Source organism: Giraffa tippelskirchi, chromosome 7, assembly GCF_054371585.1.
Source record: "Giraffa tippelskirchi isolate mGirTip1 chromosome 7, T2T-mGirTip1v1.2.pri, whole genome shotgun sequence".
Lineage (NCBI taxonomy): Eukaryota > Metazoa > Chordata > Mammalia > Artiodactyla > Giraffidae > Giraffa > Giraffa tippelskirchi.
This window is the reverse complement of record NC_137281.1, coordinates 123,986,632-124,007,661: the sequence shown is the minus strand read 5'-3', so window position 1 is coordinate 124,007,661 and position 21,030 is coordinate 123,986,632. Positions and strand designations below refer to the sequence as shown.

General features: G+C 40.1%; 1 non-coding gene across 1 annotated transcript; it reads left to right on the top strand.

Moving 5' to 3' along the window:
* The first annotated feature begins 2,336 nt into the window (after positions 1–2,336).
* On the top strand, positions 2,337–2,409 carry TRNAC-ACA (transfer RNA cysteine (anticodon ACA)). The gene has a single exon. It is a non-coding gene; the product is annotated as a tRNA-Cys (tRNA).
* Positions 2,410–21,030: the final 18,621 nt, after the last annotated feature.

Sequence of the window (21,030 nt, the reverse complement as noted above, 5' to 3'; positions counted from 1 at the left end):
ACCACATCGAGTTCTTTCCCTTGTTGGGTATCTTTGGACATGTCACCTTTGTCTGAAGTGTCCCTAGCAATTCTCCACTTCAAGAAATTTCTACCATCTTTCAAGATCTTGTTCAAATAGCACAGTCACTGCAAAGCATTCCTGGAGTGTAACTCTCTCTCTTCTTGAACATCAGGAAATAAAGACTAGACTTAGTCAGTCCTTCTCTATACTCTCTTAACCTTCCATAAATACTTTTGCAAAATATTCCCTATGTTACACTGTGAACACCTGCCAAGGGTCTGTCACACTCACTTCTCTGTGAGCTGTCCATATCTTTGTTTGTCTTACACACCCATGTGCTAACCCCAGCACCAGGAACATGGTCTGTTACTCGAGAAACAATTATATTTTACAAAGTGTCTTGAGTGAGAAGGGTACAGTTTCTGGGTGTCAATTCTTGCTTGGTTAGCAGAGTGCCTTACTGAAGAACCAAGGTGAAGGCTCCTGGGGAGCTCTGGCCAGTGCACAGTAGAAAGCCATCTAAGGAAGAGATCTAAGGAAGCTATGCTTCAGTGATGTCTTCCTATCACTGTACACTCCCTTGAAACAATGCCTGAAAAGTTTTTTATTCTCGCAATGAGTGCAAGAAAAATCTTCTAAGGGATGAAAACGGTGAAGGAACTGAAGAACAAAAGGAATCTCCAGTTCATCCTTCCTAGACGAACACACACTCTTCAGCACCTAGGAACCCAACCAACTCCTTTTCTTTCACTTGTCTTTAATGGGCTGCTATTAAATTCCCATATCCAGTGCTTTCCTTGTACATATCTGCTTTTTCCTCCTGTTGTGTTAGTTACCCAGCAATAGCCATTCCTATTTTTTTTTGTAGTGAGAAATATTATACAGTAGTATTTTATAAGAATTTTGGTTTCCATTTAATTACTTTCAGTAAGTACATTTAGTAAACCAAGTTAGCATTCCTGAGAAAACAATGGTTTTGTCAAGATGATAGCTTTGGATTTAGATTATATTTTGATAATAGAATATAGAAAAAAATACCCTTATGTTTTTATTCCATTTTCAAAGAAATTGGTGATGGTTTTTTCTCTTCTAATTTAAACATTTCCCTGCAGTGTTGATAACTCAAAGCAAATCTCATTATACACAGTGCATAAGAACTAGAAGAAGCTGCTGAATTGAGTTGAAAAATGAAACTGAGTAGTTTGGCTAGATATAATAGCTGTTCCAAGAATTTTAAAAATACCTATTATTTGGCTTCTCACAATACTAGGCGATGTAGGGTATACAAGAGAACTGTCAGTAGTGGCCCATGCTCTCACGGGTGTATATGAATGTGGGCACAAGTCAAAATATAAAATAATCCAATACAGTGTTTATTCCTATAGCAAGTGTCTACAGAAGTATAGATGAAATCCACAGGAAATGGCCTAATGAAAAACTTTTGAGAACTAGAAAGAGAAACTTAAGCAGGGGAACAGGTAGGGTTGAATGGGTAGGTAGGAGGACTTCAGACAGAAGAAAAGTGATCATAGCTTTGGAAAGTACAAGGAATAGACTAGTCCTGTTGGAGTACTAGGTAATGGAAGGGATAATATATTTGAGGCTGAGGGATGGAGAAGGAAATGGCAACCCACTTTCCAGTATTCTTACCTGGAGAATCCCATGGACAGAAGAGCCTGGTAAGCCCCAGTCCATGGGGTTGCAAAAAGTCAGACATGACTGAGCGACTAACACTTCAACACTTCAGGGATGAAAAGCTTGGGTTGACCAAGTAAGGAATCCAGACAGTGAGGATCCAAGTAGTAAGTGAGCAGCAAAAACATGTCTTTTACTGTCACAAAGGATGGATTGAAATTGGAGAGGATTGGAAGCAGTGGTAGAAGTCAGAGGCTATTACAATATTTTAAGTTTGAAAACCTGGTGGTGGTAGCAATAAAATGGAATTGAAGAGATGTGAAAGAAAAAGCTATACAGCTTGGTAACTGGGTCAATACAAGGGCAAGAAGAGAGAAAAGTTGAGTAGAGACGAATAAAATACTAGCACTTACAGTGGAATAGGGAGCTGAGACATCCTGCTTTAAGGACAAACATATGTGGGTATGTTTGTAAAAATAACTACTACTATTATTTGAGCATTTACTGCATGCCAGGTAGTCTGCTACCAATAATAGCAAACATTTACACTGGAGTCCTATGTGCCAGACACTGTTCTAAAAATGCTACCTATATGAATTCATGGAAGACTTTTAAATAAATCCCTATGTGATATTATTATCACATATAATCCTTATAACATTTCTACGTGATATTTTTATCTCCCTTTAACAAAGGATTTCCTGGTGGCTCAGATGGTAAAGCGTCTGCCTACAATGCAGGAGACCCAGGTTCAATCCCTGGGTTGGGAAGATCTCCTGGAGAAGGAAATGGCAACCCACTCCAGTACTCCTGCCTGGAAAATCCCATGGACAGGAGGAGGAGCCTGGTAGGCTCCATGGGGTCGCAAAGAGTCGGACATGACTGAGAGACTTCGCTTTCACTTTACAAAGGAAGGAACCAAAGTAAGAGAGGTTAAGTGACTTGCCAAAGGTCACACACGAAGCCAGGGCTCAAAACCAGGTAGCCTGGCTCCACAGTCTGAACTCGTAACCACTCTACTGTGCTGCTGAGCATTTTACATGCCTCAACTCATCACGCTGGACAGAGACAACAACAGTGAGAAATGGCTTTTCTGATCATTCGCATTATACATATCAAAAACTGACTCTTAGAAAGTGAAGTATTGTGAGGAATGCCAATACTCTATTGACTGTCCATGCATGCTAAGTGATTCCATCATGGCTGACTCTTTGCGACCCTGTGGACTAGAGCCCATTAGGCTTCTCTGTCCATGGGATTCTCCAGGCAAGAATACTGGAGTGGGTTGCCATGCCCTCCTCCAGGGGATCTTCCTGACCCAGGGATCAAACCCACGTCTCTTACATCTCTTGCATTGGCAGGCAGGTTCTTCACCACCAGTGCCACCTGGGAAGCCACTCTGTTTGTAGACCCCCAGCAATTATGAGAGAAGGCAAAACCCAAGATCTATGTAAAAGTCAACCACATGGAAATTGGGACCCTCAAAGTAGTGGAAATAGAAACATAGAATTAAATCTTGAGTTTTAAGAAAAGTATATGCCAATAATACTTTAATTAACTTGAAATAATTACATTACTGATATAATTTATTCTATCACCAAGTTTTATAAAAATGTTTATTGGCAATCGTGAGTACATGTATTAATGATTTCAATAAAAACATTTGGACTAGGTTTTATTTTCCTAATTGCATCAGCTTCTCTTTCTTGTTAAATAATGATAATTATATAAGGTTGATCTGAAAATTTCACTTAACCTGAGTTGCTTCTTTATATTTTCCCACTGTAGGCAATGTATTAATAATTATCAGAATAATTCAGTGCAACATAATAAATATGCCCTAATAATATTTAATCACATTAATAATGTAAGTGGCAAAAATTAAATGACATTCGGAAATGTTCCTACAGTTTTAACAAATCAGTTGGGTTATCAGAAAGGCAAAGAACTTTTTCAAGTGGGATTTGTATTGCAAGCCAACTCCTTTAGTTTCTGATGCCAGAGACAGAAAGATCCATTATCCTTCTGGTTGCTGTTGAGAACAGAGAAGGACTACTTCCGTGTGTTTCATCGGGTCCTGAACAGCTATGCCCCTAGTCTGGCACTCTTCCCTACCCCTAAAAGGTCCCCCAGGGGCCAGATATCAATTTGAGCCACATCCCCACAGTTACTCTTTGTGAAGGGAAAAAAAGAACTAAATTATTTACAAGAGTAAAATCTGTACCCAATCATAAGAAGCCTGAGGCTAAAAATCTGTTGTATTCTTTTCTCCTTTCTGAAATAATATTAAGCTCGGGCATATATAATTATACAGAAACCACTAGGCTATGAAAGATGAGAAAATATAACACAATTATCTCTTCACAAACCTTTACTGAAATCTGACAGAAATCAACAGGAGAAAAGAACACTGCCTCCCCCTCCCCTTTTCCCTCTGCAACTTAACCCCCGCTTTCAAATGGCTGTCTACCAGAATCCACATCTGGGAATGGTGCCTGCACTCCTGTCACACAACCACTGGGCTGGTCCAGAAAGCATTCAGCAGGAGATGTCACATTCAATCCAGGGATAAGGTTTGCAGGAAAGTTTGTTGTTTTGATGCAATGGCAACACTGTGAGCTTCATAATCAGCTGAAAACCAGCCCAGTACTATGGGGCAAAGCCAGCTCTGCTCAGGAACTTGCCATGATGCTGTTGAGAAAGGAAGGAGAGCTGTTATGTGAGGATGTGGGGGGTGGGGTGGGGAAATGAACACCAGGATAATTGAGAGAAGAAAGAGAACGAGAAGAAACCAAGGAGTTGATTTCTAATTTCCCAACTAACCCGATGCCTGCAAAAATGCCCTTATGTCCACGTAGGAAAACTGGCAGGCGTAATGTATAGATGTCTCCTTGGGAGAAGCAGTGCAGTGCTTCCTTCCCTTTGGATACGTCTTTGGGCTGGGCCCTCGGTGAAGTGCTTTCTCAAGCTGGTTTTTTTGTAACGCCTCTGTCTCTCACTTGGTTCAGTCTTTGCATCTTCTCCTTTTGGCAGTTTCATCTAACTTTGTCCCCGAACACTCTCTGTAGCTCTACCACCACACTTTGCAGCCTACCGGACAGCCCCAACTCTACACCAAACCAGCTCTAGCTCCCCGGACCCTGTGCTGGGCAAAGTGTCACCAAGGCACATTGGCGTTCAAGCCAATTGAAATTGGGAAAATTTGGTAGCAGAATCATTTCCAAATAAGAACTCAGTGTCTATTTCAAAAATCAGTTTAAGGGTAATTTTCAAATCTCTGAAATATCCTCAAGCCTGTTTTTTTTTTCTCCTAGTAGAAAGGAGAGTGACAAGGAAGGGTTGGAAGGAAAGTAGGTTGTGGAAAGTTCATCTGATTGCTTGGTCTGCATCATTGTTGTCATCAGAAGTCACTGGGGCCACGTTAGACCCTTGTGATTCTACTTGAATACAACACAGTTTTGAGAAAGCTTGATTCATGATGAAAATATCATCAATTTACTATTGTTTGATTAAAAAAGGATAACTTGAAATTCCCACCTACTGGGTCACGTTTGCCTCCTTCACTGATGTTCTGACTGCCACAACTCTCTCTCATCCTATTTGTAGCCTTGGTGGTTGGTAGGATGAGTATTCTATTTATCATCACTTCAGATCACTGATTAGACTTTGCCTTTTCAACCAAAACACTAAATTATAATACGTCTTCAGAAGCAGCACAATCCAGCCAAGAGCAAGCGTAAAGGGGAGGGATGGCAGCTGGACAAGACTGGGGCTTTTGTAGTCTCAGAAGGAACTGTGTACATGAGGATTAAGGTAGAGGTAATCATAGGAGCAAACTATGGAAGCAACACCGTTTTGCGGCTGCCCTTTTATTGAAGATTCATAGGGCATCTGTAGCCCTTCACCAGCAGAAGCTGAAATTCCTATTAGTTGGGGGGTTAGTGAATAGTTAGCACCTGCCAAATTCTAAGTCTCTTGGAAGATCTCCTGGCTCAGAGATCTAAGTGAAAAAACTAATGGTGAGCCTGCATGTAAGCAAATAAAACAAGCTGAGTACCTAACAGCGTATCAACAATGCAAAATACAGAGCAGGATTCAGAGGTGTTTGATCAAGGAGTGACCATAGTAAGGCCATGTAAAAATGTTTCTTAGATTATTTGCTTTTTGGTGTTATCAACACTATTATTTCCTAGTTAGTGTATATAATTTAATTGACTTAATTTTCCAATTTTCTGAGTCTTCTCCTTACCCACTGCTATTGGCAGAACTATGTGCCCCTAAAAAGTCATGAGCTTCCCAGGTGGCTCAGTGGTAAAGAATCTGCTGCCAATGCAGGAGCTGCAGGTTAGATCCCTGGGTAGGGAAGATCCCCTGGAGAAGGAAATAGCAACCCACTCTAGTATTCTTGCCTGGGAAAGCTCATGGACAGAGGAGCCTGGCGGCTACAGTTCATGAGTCACAAAAGAGTCAGACATTATTTAACGACTAAACAACAACAAGGAAAATTCATACATTGATGCCCTAGCCTCCAGTACCTCAGATGTGACACTACTTGGAGATAAGGTCTTTAAAGAGGTAATTGAGTTAAAATGAAGTCATTCAGATGGGTCCTAATTCAGTCTAACTGGTGTCTTTATAAGAAGAGATATTTGGAGCACACAGAAACACTGGGTTGTGCGGACTCAGAGAAAAGATACCATGAGGACAGGGCAGGAAGGCAGCCCCCCTGCAAGCCAAGGAGAAACCAAACTTGCCACCACCTTGATCTTGGACTTCGAGCCTCCAGAACTGTGGGAAAATAAATTTTTGATGTTTAAGACCCCTCATCTGTGGTATTTTATTATTGTAGCCACAGAAAATATCCTCCCTCCCTAAGAAGAATTGATGTCAATTAGCATTGTGTTTTGCTGTATACGAGAATTCCAAAATAACAACTTTCATGCTAAGTCGACTCAGTTGTGTCTAATGCCATGTGACCCTATGGACTGTAGCCTTCCAGGCTCCTCTGTCCATGGGGAAATAGCAACTTACAAGGCAATCAATATTTATCTTGTGTGGCAATTCCGTTATCATCAGGAGTCAGTCACCTTCTGTCTTTCTGTTCCCCATCCCAGCTCTGGCATCTGTGATGGTTCTGGACTCATTTGTCTCAGAGTTTCCTAACCCTTTCCCTGCTCTTCCCTGTGCTGTCAGGAAACACTCCTGCAGCTTGAGTTCACTTGGTTCCTGGGATCATAGACTTCTGGCTGCATTTTTGAGCTGGTGAGAGGCACTGGCTAGAGTTTGGGGCACAGGAGGAAGGAAGAAGCCTTTCTGTCTTGGGCTGCCCCTCTGAGGCAGCTGTGTCTTCCTGGGGCTCTAGCTCGAGCAGGGCAGATCCATGGTGTTATAGGTGATATGGGATGATTCTGCATCCTGGCTCTAACAACACTGTCTCCTCTTTTGCCTTCCACTGTGGAACTGGTAGTGATTACCTACTCTTGCTAATCTTTCGGAGAAGGCAATGGCACCCCACTCCAGTACTCTTGCCTGGAAAATTCCATGGACGGAGGAGCCTGGTAGGATACAGTCCATGGGGTCGCTAAGAGTCAGACTCGACTGAGCGACTTCACTTTCACTTTTCCCTTTCATGCACTGGAGAAGGAAATGGCAACCCACTCCAGTATTCTTGCCTGGAGAATTCTAGGGACGGCGGAGCCTGGTGAGCTGCCGTCTATGGGGTCGCAGAGTCGGACACGACTGAAACAACTTAGCAGCAGCAGCAGCTAATCTTTAGGTCTGCTCACCATTCTGTTTAAGCCTCTCGGCTTTTCCATGTGCTTTTTTTTTTGACCATGCCATGGGGCATGTGAGATCTTCCCCAACCAGGGGTCAGACGTGTGCCCCATGCATTTGGAGCGCAGAATCTTAACCCCTGGACTGCCAGGGAAGTCTCCCTCTCAGCTTTTCCAATACCTATTGAAGCAATTCCCTGCTTTGAATTCCATCAATGTTAAATACAAAGTGTAGTTTTGTTTTCCTGGTTAGACCCTGCCTAAAGCAACTTTTGGGCTTCCCAGGTGATGCTAGCAGTAAAGAACCTGGCTACAAAGAAAACATAAGAGACCCAGGTTCAATTCCTGGGTCAGGAAGGTCCCCTGGAGAAGGGCATGGCAACCCACTACAGTATTCTTGCCTGGAGAATCCCATGGACAGAGGAGCCTGGCGGGCTACAGTCTGTGGGGTCACAAAAATGTAAAAGTACTTCGGCATCTCCATACTTGATTTCTTTCTTATTAAGCTCTATGACATCTGATACTTTTAAGGACAGATAGCCCAATATTTCAAGTTTTCCAGGCAGACAAAAGATGGAAAGTTACAATCTACAACTTCAGGAATTCTGACAATGAGTTGTTCCTCCAGTCAAACTCAAATAGGCTCTCACTTTCAATCTGTGCAATGATGGAGGGCTAATTAGATTACTCTGCTAATCCCAAATAACTGTTCTCAGACAAGCTATTAGTGTGGAATCTGAGAACCAAAGAAGGATAGAGAACTATTCAGATTATCTGAATTATATTTCAGATAATCTGAATTATATTTTGCAGCATTAAAATTTCAATTGCTCTATTACAAACCACCCCAAAAGTTTCATCTTGAAACAAATATTCATTTGTGGTTAGGCTGGACCCAGATGGGGTGTTTCTCTCTTAGGGTGTCTCATGGAATCACAGATGGTAACTGGGGGGGTTTCAGTCTTGTGAAGTTTGTCTGAGCTGGACATCCAAGAAGACTCACACTCTTGGCTAGAAGTAGGTACTGGTCATGGGCTGGCAGCTGAGCTGGGGCTATTTACTGCATAGCCTGTGCATAGCCTCTCCGTGTGGCTTGGACGTCTCACAACACTAGAACTGGGTCCTAGAGGCGCACTAGAGCGCCCCTAGAGGCTCAGGCAGAAGCTGCTCAGATCTCTCACAACCTGCTGCTGCTGCTGCTAAGTTGCTTCAGTCGTGTCCGACTCCATGCGACCCCATAGATGGCAGCCACCAGGCTCCATCGTCCCTGGGATTCTCCAGGCAAGAACACTGGAGTGGGTTGCCATTTCCTTCTCCAGTGCATGACCTAGCCTTGCAAATTTCCCTTGTCACTTTGCTGCATTCTATTGGTCAAGCGGATTCAAGGGGAGAAGAATCAGCCTCCATATCTTAATGGGAAAGTGGCAAAAATCACACTACAGACACATATGTGGGAATGGATAATAAGCTATAGCCATTTTAGAAAATGTAATTTGTCATAGTTTGGTGTCCATTTCTGTGTGACTTTAGTTTCAATGTCTTCCCTCTCTGAGTTCCAGAGCTTCAATTCTTAACTGAGAGAATTGAACAAGATACACTTTACAGTTTATTCTCACTAAAGACATCCAGCGTTTGGCTCCTTGTGAAAGACGACATCTGTATCTCTCTGAAAACCAAGAAATGGTATAAAAGGCACAGCTTAAATTGCCAGCAATTCTCATAATGTAGCTTTTAGACAGAGAATGTAAGAAATTAGATGATTAAAGACTTGTCACAAAAGCACACCATGTTTGAAAGCTGTAGAGCAGCAAAGAAGCATTATAATTCTACTAAATTAAAAAAGCCTCAGTAGAAAAAGGGAGTGTGAAAACGGGGAGTATCCTTTCTCAACGAGAACCACCCTGTGAACATTAATTTTCTCCTGCAAATCTCAAAGCATTTGACACATTCACTAGCCTAAGGTTTTACTATTTTCTTTTTATTGGAGAGGCACCACTGGCACAAAGAATGTAATTTTATCATAGAAAATTAGAGCTCAGGGGGACCTCAAGGTCATCTTATCCGATGGAGCGATACGGGGCAGAAGAGTACAAATTATATACACCCACTGAGATCGTAATCTAGAGATTAGGTGATTCCCTCAGCATCAAACAATGAGTCAGTGGCTGAGCTGTGTCAAGAAGGTAAAGTTCCCAGCTTCTCAGCAACAGACTAGCAGAAGTCCCTTTCTTAACCCCTGACAATCAAAAAATGTTTTATGATTTTAAAACGTTTTTATTTCCTCCCTCTCTCCTTCCCTTCCTTCCTTCTCTTTCCTTCCTTCCTGTTTTTCTCTGTTCTTATTGATATATTATGTATCAGAAAGTGCTACCTAAATTGTGTCATTTTATCCTGACGCCAACTATGATGTGCTAAATACTATTGTCCACATTTTACAGCTGAGGGAAATGGGTACTTGTAAGTGAAGAGACTTGCCAAAACCACAGAGCTAGTAACCAGCGAAGTGTTTCAGGTGAGGTAGTGAAGTATTGACTTCTATTCCAGCCCACTTTCTCTTTCCTTTTAGTCCTAAGTATTGTTCTAATTGCTAAGATTTACTAAGTCTTTTCTATGTGTTGGGTTTGGTATTAGTTTATTTTTTATATTTTATTTAATCCTACACATAATTTCATATCTTGTATAGGACTTTCTGTTCTTACCTCAGAGAAATGACGTCAATGGCATAAATGAAAGTTACCTTTTCACATCAAAAGTTAGATATTTATTGGTAAGTTGTAGCTTTGCCCACTGCTAAAATCACTCAGTATAGACCATTGCTAGATGGTATAATAGAAAAAGAAAATACATGCAAAATATACCTCTGACAGGGTGTTAATATCTAAAATATACAAGGAGCACATGTATCTTGATAGTGAAAAGACAAATAACCTGATTTTTAAATGGGCAAAGAACTTGAGTAGACATTTCTCCAAAGAAGATATAAAAATGACCAACAGATATGTGAAAAAAAAATACTCAACATCATTAATCATCAGGGAAATACAAATCTAAACCACAAGGAGATATTACCTCACATCCATAAGGATGGCCATTATAAAAACAAAAAAGAAAACAAAGCAAAAGCAGAAAACAAGGTTGGCAAGAAAATGGAGAACTAGAACCCTCATCCACTGTTGTTAGGAATATAAAATGGTGTGTCATCTATGGAAATTAGTGGGGAAATTCCTGAAAAAATTAAAAATAGAGCACACATATGTTCCATCAATCCTACCTCTGGGCATTTATCTTAAAAAAATCAAGTCAGGTTCTCTTAAAGATACTTGCATTTCCATCTTTATTGCAGCATTAGTCACCTAGCTGAGAGATGAAAACAACCTTTAATAGCCATTGACAGAAGAATGGATTTTAAAAAAAGTAGTATATACTTACAATGAAATACTATTCAGCCTTAAGAAAGAAGGAAAATCTGACACATGCTACAACATGTATGAAAAGTGAAAGTGAAGTCGTGTCCTACTCTTTGCGACCCCATGGACTGTAGCCTACCAGGATTCTTTGTGCATGGGATTTTCCAGGCGAGAGTACCGGAGTGGGTTGCCATTTCCTTCTCCAGGGGTTCTTCCCAACCCAGGGTTCAAAGCCAGGTCTCCCACATGGCAGCAGAGGCTTTACCCTCTGAGCCACCAGGGAAACTTGAGTACATTAAATTAAGTAATATCAGTTATGCAAGATGAAAAAATGTTAAAGATGTGCTGTACAGCCCTGTGCTTATCATTAACAGTACTTCAAGGTTTGTTGAGAGGGTATATCACATATTATGTGTTATTTATCACAAATAAAAAAGAAAAACATTTGAATGAATGAATAAATGGATGAATGAATGCCTGCTTCAGATCAGCCTTTGCTACTCAATCACTGTATGACATTGGACATGATATTTAGCCTCTCCAAAGTGAGAGTTGGACCATAAAGAAGGCTGAATGCCAAAGAATTGATGTTTTTGAACTTGGTGTTGGAGAAGACTCTTGAGAGTCCCTTGGACTGCAAAGAGATCAAACCAGTTAATCCTAAAGGAAATCAGTTCTGAATATTCATTGGAAGGACTGATGCTGAAGCTGAAGCTCCAATACTTTGGCCACCTCATGCGAAGAGCTGACTCATTTGAAAAGACCCTGATGCTGGGAAAGATTGAAGGCAGGAGGAGGATGGGATGACAGAGGATGAGATGATTGGATGGCATCACTGACTTGATGGACATGAGTTTGAGCAAGCTCTGGGAGATGGTGAAGGACAGGGAAGCCTGGCATGCTGCAGTCCATGGGGTTGCAAAGAGTCAGACACGACTTAACAACTGAATAACAACAACAACAAATCCTTTGATAGTAACATCTTTTTTAAAAGTGGTGATGTGTTAAAGATTGGAGTTGTGGTTGCCAAGGGGAAAAGCGGGGGGGAGAGAGATGGACTGGGAATTTGGGGTTGGTAAATGCAAACTATTATATTTAGAATGGATTAACAGTCAGATCCTACTGTATAACACAGGGAACTGTAGCCAATCTCCTGAGATACACCATAATGGAAAAAATATTTTTTAAAAATGCATATATGTGTAAAACTGAGTCATTTTGCTGTATGGCAGAAATTAGCGTTAACGGTAAAGTCAAATATACTTCAATAAAAAATTAAATTAAATTTTTTGAAGTGGCGATATGAAATTGAAATGAAATGATTATTAATTGTAAAGGATTATAAAATGAAAGATAATTTTATTACTGGTATCATAAATTGAATTAGCATTTCCCCACCTAAAGAAGAGATTGTCATGGGGATGTGCTTGATGTTGGCAAAATTTTTCAAGTGTAATCAGTATTAAAAGTATTTATTATAAAACATACTCTCTAAGAAAAAGCTTTTAGGTCTAATGGCCTACTTGTTTCAAATAATATTCAATTTTTATTATAGAAGCCAAATTTCAGCGCCATAACATTAATCTTACTAAATGTCATGGAGTAAGGTGTGATTTAGAGGACATATATAAGCCCTGAAAGGGTAAAGTTAGCTCTTGGGTTTCTTCTCAACCAGTTAATATGTCAGGAGACAAAGATGCTGCAGCCTGACCTGAATTTTTGTGTCAGTTACATCTGCAGTACTCACATCATTTTAAATCATATCTTTGAATCACAAAAGAAAATATGTGAAGAACTGGTGACCCCAGTGCCTTGATTCCCTCTTTATTCCCCCATTTCCAGGACTTAGTTTGCTTATCCCGCATATCAAGTCTTGGATGGTTCTTTACCAGGATGGCTTAGCCATATCATCCTATGCAAGCAAAAAGCCAATTAAACTATTGAAGATCAATTGGTATTGTATTCTAAGAATGATACAACTCTATTGAGTAATAATATCCTTGTTAAGCTGAAAATGAAATCAGTTTTGATGTAGTTTATTTGGCCTGAGCAGTACACAAAACTTTTCTCACAAATGTCCATTGAGAGAAATGAAGATGGAAACCCTAGACACTACACAAACACCATTGGAGAGGAGGAGGAGAGATTTCCCCAGCAACAGATCATGCTCAACACTAATGCTGAGCACAGAAATGCCATTGATTGATTTCCCGAACACAGTGAACACACTCAGGTTTAATTACCATGGCCACATCAAGACTCCAAACAGCAGACCATGAAGAGAAATGATTAGTGTGTGCACATATTTTTATGTTAATTTCTCCACCTAAAAGCAATGATGTTTAACTTCTGAAAATAGAAAAGCTGGTAGTTTACAAAAATTTAAAAATTATTAAATTTGCATTGTATTATAAACTCTCCACTAGGAAAGCATGGCGCTTTGGTATTTAGCACCTACTGAAGGCAATATTCGTTGTATATCTTCATTCTTCTCAGAAAAAAACCAACCTTGAACATTTTATTTGTATTGATATTTGCCTTATTTTTTTATAAGTAGACAATATGCATCTAATGTATTATTATGAGTGTTAGCATCATACACCAATATGAGCATAGCTGTACTAGCACATGAATGATTCATTCTTCTCTGTGAGTCAAGGCCCTGGGGCCATGGCTGAGGGAAATATTGACTGCACAGAAGAAATGCATTGTGTCTTCACTGAGTTTAGTTCTGGTAACATGTAACTAATCTTACTATTTTTCAAGCAGCATGCATTTAGTGACCCTGTTAATACCTAATAATAGCAAAATCCAAGAGATGCTGAGGACAGATGATCAAGAGGTAGAATTCTTTAAAGGGATGGATATGTTTTGTTTCAGTTGATAAAGAGTCATCCTCAGGAAGATAAACTCAATAGTCTTCACACTTAAGCAGTTTCAGCAAAAAGAAATGCATTACAGGCCCCATTCCCCTCTTCCTAAAAGATGCTGATACCTTCATGCAGCCACATCAAATGCTGCCTCCATCAAGAGAAGAGTCATGCTTGCATTAGCTTCATGTGGGCTATGCAGTTTTATGGAGTATTCCCAGTCTAATAATAAAAATAACAGCAATAATAACAGCTACCAACATTTACTCAGTGTTGACTGTATGTTGTTTGGTACTGTCCTAAAAGTTATGGGTATAAATGTGTGTGTATATATATATATATATACATGCGTTTAATGACTATATATATTTTTATGATCGCATCATATATTATCATTTTTTTTCTTTTTAAAGAGTTGAGCTAGGGACTACATCCATTTTGCATCCAGTAGGGAAGCACAAAGACATGAAATAGAATGTAATCTCCATGAATGCAGGTTTTTTTACTAGTTCACTGCTGTTTCCTATTCTTTTATAATGTTTGAAACATACCTTGTTGAATAAATGAATGAATGAATATAGTTTGTCTGAGGCTACTATGCCAACAGTTATCCAATTATAATTGAAAGTTAAATGTTTAGCAAATTGTAAGACCATTTAATATGAGGATTCTATTTTTAAAAATTTATCACAATGGTAAGCAGTTTCAGTGATGAATTCCTTAATTATTTATTCCCATGATATTAATTAAGATTAAATAATGTTTTGAAAGACTCACAACCTTATTCCAGGCCTTCTCAAATGTTTCTACTGAAGAATCCCTACGACCAGATGAGAAGGAAACTTTCTCTTCAAGGGGTCTTGTTGTATATCATGAAAGACCCGTTGAAAGCATTAACTATTTTTGGTGAATCATGTTTTGTCATAAAATTCATGACAGTTTTGTGCAATATCATCCAGTAAGTTTTCTCAGACTCCCTAGAAGACCGAGCCTTTAGGCAGGTTCCCTCGTGTTAACTCTTCAGTGTTGTTAATAAAATCCCAGGGAGCAAGAGGGAAGGAGAAAGGGGATGAAGCAGAGAAGAGAAAGTAAAATGGGGGACATTGCCAAAGTAGCCATTACCTGTAGCAAAGCAAACTAATGTGCTCATCTGACGGAAGTCTTTTTAAGGGCAATACAGGGACTACTGTCTTGCAGAAAAGTTCATTGGAAGGGGTTGGGGGAGGGGATAGGGAGGAATTTATCTACTGGTCCCTTTCCATATTTATTACAATCTGTCCCACTGGAAGTTAACCCCTCTGCACTCTGGATTGGACCATATAGACCCTGCAAGGAACCATGGACCAAGCCATATCTCCTGTAGGTACGGTAGTTCTTTATCTGAGTCCAGAAGTAGGGGGAAGGTCCTGAGATCACTAGTGGGAGCCTCAAACCAAAACAACTAGGATCCTAGAGATAGGTGAGGCTCAGAGGGTCTGAGGCTGACCATATGAGGAGTCTAATATAGCTCATGAGTAAAACTGGCATCAGGGAGTGCCACATTCCTGTTATGGCTTTGCATCTCCTTTAGACTCCACTCAACATCTTTAGGAGAACTAGTAACCAGAGGAAAAGCACAACCTAATTATGGGGACCATATCTGAGAATGGGCCAGTAGAAAAGTACATACTTCCTGCCACAGAGCCCCCTGGAGAACAGGTGGGCTCATAGAGAGGAATAGAAATGACAATATTGGATATTGTGTATTTAAATGAAAATGTGAATATTTACTCTCAGCCACTGTCCAGATATAAGAAGTGGATGGTACATTCCTGCACAGTGGCAAGATATATTTTTAAGAGGACTTTAGTCATTTATAATCTACCTGGCTCTTAGCTGGATAAGTCATATTATAAAATCATTTGCAATGGTTCACAAGTAAAATCAAGTGAATTGGGGCCAAAGAGAAAAACTTTCAGCGTTTACGTGTTTTAGAAGAGTCATTTAAGTAAGTTCCAACCTTCTGAAACTTTTCAAAGTGCTTCAATGACAGTTTCATCCATAGACATGAAGAATTATTATCTAAACATGGTTAGACTAACTTCAAAAAATTTTGGAGGAATGATACACATAATTACATGATATGAGATTCTGCAAAAAAAAAAAAAATTATCTCAAAGAGGTTTAGGACATTCAGTAACAATGCATTTACCTAGGTTGCTAACATCATGGACGTATAAAACAGTGGAAAAGGATCACACAAGTTCTCTGTTGCCAAATGTGGTGAGGCTTCAGGGTAGCTCCATTGTCATTCTTTTCGTCCTCCTGGTCAGTCACCCTCCCAGCCCCCTCCAACTCCCCTTTCACAGTTGTCTCCCAGCATATGGTCTCATTGTTATTTCCATATGTGTGTCAAATTTCTTGAATGAACACATAAAAGATAGTCTTATCAACACTGTAGGTGACGTAACTAAAGTAGTGTTAATTATGACAGACGGAACAGCCCAAAATAATTTGAAAGACTTAAGCAATGGAACAGACCTAGAAATACCTTTTTTACAGAGATAAAATGGAAGCTCCTACACTGGTGAACTTCTACAAATAATTCTGAATATTTGCCATAGGCCTGCCACTGTGTCTGTGCTATGGATAGTGACGGGCAAGACTGAGAGTTTCCCTGCCCTCGAACATCTTACAGTCCAGGAGAGACTCTTGAGCAGGGAAGGAATATCATTTAGCAGAACTAAAATGTGTGGCTAAGTGCTATAGGAGTAGAAACAGTGTTGGGATACCTAATTTATCTGGTACATATTTTCCAAATCCCAAGAAGTGACATTTAGGCTAGAATCTAAAGATTGGGGGTTAGTAGGTGATGCAGAGCTGTAGAGTGATTCAGAATATCATGTATCATGGTTATTCAAAGAATTGGAAAATGTAGCAAAAGTCAGATCATGAAAGTCCTCTTAAGCCACAATAAGTGATTCCATTTTACTAAAAAAGCAATGGGAGCACACTGAACAGTTTTAAGCAAGAGAGTAATCTGATCAGATATGAGTCTTGGAAGTATCAACCTGGAAGCATGTGGAAGATAGGCAAGTGTAGGAGAAATCCAGGAAGAAGAGTCTGATAACCAGTAAGAACAGAGAGAAGACATGTATCAGGTTGAAGCAGTTGGATATGTTTGCCGAGTTACTGAATATGAGATATGAGGTGGTGGGGAAACTCATTGATGATTCTGACATTTCCAGCTTGACTGTGTATGCTTATGCCATTCGGTGAGATGAAAATATTAGAGAGACAGCAGTTTAAGCAGTTTAAGAAAATAATGACTGAAATTTGAGTCATGTGGAATTTGACATTCTTATGGGCCATCCAAGTACAGATGACCAAAGTACAGTGGGATATAAGAATCTGGAGCTCGTGAATGAGGTCTAAGTTCATTGACTGAGCTATGTCTATGAGAATCAACATATACATGATGACTAAAACTATTGGATTAAATGAGGCCAGAGTATTAGAGATAGAATATATAGGAAATAGGGCTTGACTATACATTCACTAAGTTCACAGAGTCAACAACACAATGTGGCTAGCAAATGTGAAGTAATGATAGGATGCATAAATGCACAATTTGGCTCCAAAATCAGACAGTGGAGAGCTCTGTTCTTCTTGGGGGTGATCAGGCCATGCTGAGCATCATGTTAACTGGTGGATATCACACTGCAAGCAGATTCAGAAGAGATGGTGGTGATGAAGAGATGGAAAACCAAGCTAAAGCATAAGAATTACTTATAAGAATAAGAAGCAAGCATGAATGTTCAGTCTAAATAAAAGATGATTCTTCAAATATTAGAAATGCAATCATATAGAAGCTGAATTAAAATTATTTTAATGGTAATGATAAAAATAATATCAGTAAAAATATTCATTTATTCCACAATTATTCATTAAAGTCATGGAGATAGTACATTCCTTGTCACTGGGGACATTTAAACATCAGCTCAGTGAAGACCTGGTAAGGACTTTGTGGCTAGAGTGACACGATCAGGTGGATGGGTAGGTTAACAAATCTTTAATGTGCTTTCCAACCTTGAGATGGTTTACGCTGACTGGGGATGACAGAGAGACACATATGAGGCAACATAATTTTAGTGGACAGCCTGAACAAACACTTACTTTCTCATTTTGAGTTGACCATTTAGTAGTGTAATCTGGCAATTTCACCAGGCTGTGTTTGAGTTTCCTCAGTGAAATATGAGAAACTGACAAGATGTTTGCTAAGATCCTTAAATTCTGTGAAGATTTTGCTAACATTCCTGGCTACACTTTCTATCCATATGTAACTAATGAGTGTGTGCTCAGTCACTCAGTTCAACTCTTTGCAATTCCATGGACTGTTGCTTGCCAAGCTCCTCTGTCCATGAGATTCTCCAGGAAGGAATATTGGAGTGGGTTGCCATTTCCTTCTCTAGGGGATCTTCCAGACCCAGGCATCGAACTCACATCTCATACCCCCCCTGCTTTGGCAGATGGATTTTTTACCACTGAGCCACCTGGGAAGCCCCCATATATAAGCAGTACCCTTCAGTTATTCAGGTTTATCACACACATGTGTTGATGAAATGAAAGGACTTTAAAAAAAGAGGACTTCTGGGGAGGCAAAGGAAATGAGTCTTGGCTGATTGTGCACATTGGCAAAAATGGTGTCATAGATAAGCCATTTTGAATAGTGACAGTTGATTCAAGTATTTTAATGGATTTAATACTGCTTGAAGACCCACCCAGGAAAAGGAGGGGCTCCAATATGGTGGCAAATATCAGCTTAGACTTGACATTGCAAGGTGGATGGATGATATATGTTCACATTCATCCTCCTCAACAGTTACACTTATATTCAGATTTTTTAAAAGTATGCTTCTAATTTTAGCCACCCCTTTGAATATCATTTTTATATGGATAGTTGGAATATCTTAAGGCCCTGCTGACCTGTTCAGAAAAGGCTGAAAACTTGGACATTGCTCTAGGAAGGCAGTCTCAGACACCATGTGACTGAATTCCATGGTAAAAATTGGTTCGGTTCCTTCCTGAATGAGGATGTAAAAATTATACCAATCAGATGGCAACTCCCAGGGAATTTGGTCACAAAAAGGCTTAGCCAATCGGTTATATCTTAGAGTGGGGATTCTGGCCTTATAAAGTCAGCTTCTAGTTCAGTGTGGTGATTGGAAAGAACATTAGAAGGCAAGCAGATGGCTGGATTGCTTTCCTTAGTGTCTTTTCCCTAATATCACAGTGTAAAGGCTTGCCCTGGGCACTGAATAAAATGAAGAGCCTCCAATGAAGAACCTCCATCAACACAAAAGCTTTAACAAAGGGGGAGATATAGCCTCTACGAAGCCTAATTTTCTCTGGCCCCACCACCAACCCACAGCCACTCTGCCAACTTATTTGGTAAGTAGGCTGACTGCATATTCAGAGCAAGGTCCTGACTCCATTCCTGCCCCATCTCCTTGGCAGGCCTCTCCTCAAAGCCTCGGCTTCCACGGTGTCTGATGACATGAGCTTGCTGGGGCACACAGCTTCCCTGTATGCATGAATCTGCTCATCATCTCTTTTCTGTTCACAGCTCCTCGGGGGTTTCCTGGGCAGCAGGAGATTTGCTATGGGGCGGGGAAAGCAGGGATTTAGAGCAAAGTGTTTCCCTGAAACATACTGCCTGGGCAGGCTGGTTCTGCTGTTAAAAGCTCCTCCACGGCCATATGCCTCCATTCCGCTATTAAGTGGAGTGTTACTGTCATATAGACAGAGGCGCCGGCTCCCTCCATCAGTTACACCCTGTGCTGCCCATCTGCACACATGGCGTTTTGCCCATTTATGAGTTATAGACCAGCTGCAATAGGAAACAACTTGCATCTACTGCAAAGCTCAGAAGCTTCAAAGCCTGGGCAGTTCTCCCTCGTGGATTTGAGAAGTCGCTGTTTCCAGCACCTGGCCCATAGGCAAATGATTGTGGACCTGTTCTTGATCTGTTTCAAGCATACTGTGTATGGTGCAGCTAGAGAAGGAGTGGCAACTGAATGAGTCAGTCTTTCGTGATAGATGGCAAGAAGAGGAACTGCAAATGTTAGAAATGCTACAGTTGTTACATAGACAGCACCCACTTCCTAGCTTGATTTCAGGCTTTATCCACATTCTCCACAAGGAATTCCTCATTTTCCCAAGAATGGTAGGGATGGGATGGAAGTAGGGGGGTCAAAGACTATCCATTTCCATTCATGTGTGTACAGATATCCTGTAGACTCCACAGGTGTTTCCTTTGTTTCCTCCTCCAGGAGACACAATAATAACAAAGCATTAACATGTTATACCTTCAAAATCCACTCAACAGATTTTGGCACTGCAGAGTGGGTCCCAGTGGCACCAAACTTGGAGTTCCCAAATTATAAGCAAACTTTGTTCCAAACATCCTCTGTAGACTTTTGTTTCGGAGTTAGTTTTTGGAAATTGGAACTTTTTTTTTTTTTTAGAAACGATGCTGTTTCTTAACATTTCATTTCCTAATAATTTTGAACTTTAAAAAGTTACAAAAATATACACAGAGCTCTATTATACCTTGCATCCAACTTCCCTCTTCATGTTACATAACCGTGGAACAAATAATCCATAATCCAAACCCAGAAATCGACACTGGTACTTTCGTATCAGTAACTACTCTATAGACTTAGTTGAATTTCATCAGTTATCCCTCTAACATCCTTCTTCAGGTTCAGGAGGCAGTCCAGGGTCCGCCTTGATCTTCCTTGGTCTCCTGTAATCTGAGACTGTTCTTCATGTCTACAGGCCACTTTTGAAGAGTACTGACTAGTTATTTGTTAGAATGCACCTCAGTTTGAAATTAGCTATGTTTTCTTTTGATTGAAATGAGGCTATGCATTTTTTTCCCAAAAATTCCAATGAAACAATATTGAGCCCATCTCAGAACATCCTATCAGAAAGTGCTTGAAGTTAATATGTCTTATTACTGAGGATATTAACTTTGATCTCGGTTCAAGTGGTATCTCCCAGGTTTCTCCAATGTAGAAGTTACTGTTTTTCCATTTGAACTAGAAAGCTAGACTTTCAAGATAACACTCAAAACCTATGTAACCCATCATAGTAAACACTGTGCACCTCAGGATGCTTGAAATAAACAGAAGACAGAGAAGCGGAAGTATGCTTTTTTTCATTTGTATCTATATTTACTGAAGGTGGTAGGCAGTATAAAACTCACTGTGTCTCTGTCACTGTCACTAATGCTTTCGTCTGCAGTTGCAAGGTAATACACTGAGTTCAGAAGCAGTTGCTACTCTCATGATAAAATGA